Source organism: Protobothrops mucrosquamatus, unplaced genomic scaffold (genome assembly GCF_001527695.2).
Source record: "Protobothrops mucrosquamatus isolate PMUCROS unplaced genomic scaffold, P.Mucros_1.0 scaffold4838, whole genome shotgun sequence".
Lineage (NCBI taxonomy): Eukaryota > Metazoa > Chordata > Lepidosauria > Squamata > Viperidae > Protobothrops > Protobothrops mucrosquamatus.
Window position 1 is genome coordinate 8,885 of NW_015390726.1, and position 3,526 is coordinate 12,410.

The 3,526-nt window shown below is 41.0% G+C and overlaps 1 protein-coding gene across 1 annotated transcript in view; it reads left to right on the top strand.

Annotated features, from left to right (window-relative positions):
* LOC107299371 (cadherin-4-like) overlaps window positions 1–3,526 on the top strand; it is a 13,612-nt gene that overhangs the window by 6,270 nt on the left and 3,816 nt on the right. The gene's annotated exons all lie outside the window — the stretch shown is intronic.

Below are 3,526 nucleotides of genomic sequence, written 5' to 3' on the forward strand. Positions count from 1 at the left end.
ATGGATGGATGGATGGATCAATGGGTGGGTGGACAGATCAATGGATGGATGGATGGATGTCTTGGAACATGTTCCAAGAAGGCTATTGGTGAAGGGTGGTTTTGAGAGAAACCACACTTGCCAAGTATATTAACATTGTCTTGTTTCAAAAGTTAAAGTATACATTTATTATAATCTAGTGTCTAGTTGGCAGGATAGTCAAACCAGATGGCGGACTCTAACTAATCTTGACTGATTTCAAACAAGCTAAGGAGATCTGCTTAGGATTTGGATGGAAAATCCCAGGGCTAAACTGGGGCTGGCGTGCACTGAAAAACTTGCCAGGGAGTTAATATAAAGCAGCATTAGTAAGCTCATTTACCAGTATTCCTACTCCATCCAAAGTTGAAAAACCTTGTTGTTCATATTCAGTGTCTGGGCATCCCTGAAGATGCTTTGAATTCAAGCCATCGACGGCATTAGCAATCTCGTCTGCTTAGCTCCCACAACCCAAGCGCCATCCCTCGCTTTCTTTATTTGCTATTGTATTCACAAAACATTACAGCCTGCCCTTCCAGCAGATTGCCCAAGGCAAATCAAGCATAAAGAACCGATGGAACCGACATTTAACAGCAGCAAATTGAAACTATAAAAGCAATAAATACGTAGCAGCTACCCAAGAGACGAACCGGTTGATTCTGTGAAGCAATGAACCAGGGGCGAAGGTACCCATCGGATACAGGACTTGTAGCATTTCCGCAATGGACCGTATGAGAAAATGTAGTTGCTATTCCGCAGTCTGTAAATATAATAAACCCGATTAGCGCAGTGCTCTAAGGCGTGTAATCCTCCATCTTGGGGAATGTGTTCATTATATTTAAACAGGTGCACATTACGGCCGATTCCCATGGTTCACTCATCAGAGGCATGTCAAACCTGCAGCGCAGTATTTAAAAAAAAACAAAAACAGAGAGATTATTTTATCTGTTCCTGCCTTGTTCCATTGTGCATTTTTAATTTTTAATTTTTTTAAAAAAAATGTTTGGGCTGCCTTCAAAACCCAACCGATCCCAGGGCAGCTTTACAAGAGGCTGTAAATTCTAAAACAATTAAAATATACAACAGCACAAATGTTCAATCACATAACATTAAATCAGTGGAACCATAATAGCAACCGCCGAAAAGAAAAGTAGAAAAGGCTCCCGAACAGCAGATACTGAAAATCAACAAGTTGATTACAATGCTTAGAATGTGTGGGAGGATAAAAGGATGTTTGTCTGATGCCCAAAAGACAATAAAATGGATAGCCAGGAATACCTCACTAGGAAGAGCATTTCAGACATAGGAGATTACCATTGAAAAGGTAGTCTCAGATAAATGTATAGAGAAGAATGTACTTATTTGTTAGATTTATAGTAATAGCACTTAGACTTATATACTGCTTCATAGTGCTTTACATCTTCTCTAAGTGGTTTACCAAGTCAGCATATGGCCCCCAACAATCTGGCTCCTCATTTTACTGACTTCAGAACAATGGCAGGCTGAGTCAACCTTGAGCCAGTCAGGATCGAACTCCTGACAGTGGGCAGAGTTTGCCTGCAATACTGCATTTTAACCACTGCGCCACCAAGGCTCTTATATCCTGCTTTTCCTCCTCAAGGTAGAATACAATTTCCCCATCAAAATCTAATGAGGCATATTGGATTCAGAATAAGCAATTGGTTCAAAATCAACCAGTGAAGGTCCATAGCTGTGATGGATGTGCTCCTGGGTTACCCTCAGGATAAGATCTTCTGGTCAAACTTCTGATCATCCAATATTTAAGAATCTCTCTGTGGTATCACTGGTTGCGACACACACTTATTCAAGGCAGACTAAAGAGTTATTTTTCCCACAATGCACATTTAATTTATGGAAATGAAAAATGTGGACTAGTGATAAAAAGCTCTGGGGGCACAGTGGTTAGAAAGCAGAATTGTAGACGAACTCTGCCCGCAACCTTGAGTTTGATCCTGACGGGGCTCGAGGTTGACTCAGCATTCCATCCTTGTGAGGTCAGAGAATAGAGTGGAGTGGAGTGGAGTGGAGTGGAATGGAATGGAATAGAATGGAATAGAATAGAATAGAATAGAATAGAATAGAATAGAATAGAATAGAATAGAATAGAATAGAATAGAATAGAATAGAATAGAACAGAACAGAGCTGGAAGAGACCTTGAAGGTGTTCCAGTTCAGCAGGAGAACCTATACTATCTCAGACAGGTGATTGTCTAGTCTCTTCTTAAAAATCTCCAGTGATGGAGCACCCATGATTTCTGGAGGCAAGCTGTTCCACTGGTTGATTGTCCTCACTGTTAGGAAGTTTCTCCTTAATTCCAGGTTGCTTCTCTCTTTGATCAGTTTCCAACCATTGTTTCTTGTCCTTCCCTCTGGTGCTCTGGTGAACAACCTGACCCCTTCTGCCTATTTGGAGCAATATGCAAATAAAGCACTATAGGGCAGTATATAAGCCAAAATGCTCTTGCTATTGTTATGAGACCAGAGTAGACAGGCATCTAGAAAAATGTTATGATGCTGTAGTTCAATTTACAAGTAAGTCAACCTTAGGGCGGAACCACAACATGATCTTCTCTCCCACATCTTCCAAGATTCAGAACTACAAGGCAGTCCTCAAGTTACGATCACCGTTGGGACCAGAATTTTGGTTTGCTAAATGATGCAGTCAGTGAGTGAGTCACCACGTGACCGCATCCGATTTTACAACCGATATTACTGCAGTCATTATATGAGTCACGCAGTCGTGAAATAAATCACACGATTGTTAGGTGAATCCAGCTTCTCCCATTGATTTTGCTTATCGGAAACCGGCAGAGAAATGATAAATTGCAATCATATGGCCACCACCGTCGTAAATGAGAGTTGGTTGCCAAGACCCCAAATTGCAATCATGGGGCTGTGCGGATGGTGTGATGGTTGTGACCTCAAAGGCAAGTCATAAGTCACTTTTTTCAGTCCTGTTGTAACTCTGAACAGCCATTAAAAATGAATGGTTGGAAGTTTTATTCTGCACAGGGATGGATACGGTTGGAGATAAAAAGAGAAGGTACATATTGCTAGGATAAATATATAAATATAAATATATAAGGTAGAATAGGTGGTCATTTCAATGGAAGATTTCAATAAAGTCAACCTTCATAACTCTCTCTGTTCCCCTAGGTCAGGGGTAGGCAACCTTGGCTCTTTTATGACTTGTGGACTTCAACTCCCAGAATTCCTGAGCCAGCATGGCTCAGCATGGAAACCTCTCCCTCTCCCCTCAGCATGGTTGGCTCAGGAATTCTGGGAGTTGAAGTCCACGAGTCATAAAAGAGCCAAGGTTGCCTACCCCTGCCCTAGGTTATATCATCATCCTTTAAATATAAAAACAACAATAAAAGTACCAATAACTCCATGAACACCAAGCCACAATAATGTAGACCAAAATCCACTTTACAATGCATTCTTGGTTAACAGAAATTTCCATGACTCCATGACTGGTTTTTTTTTT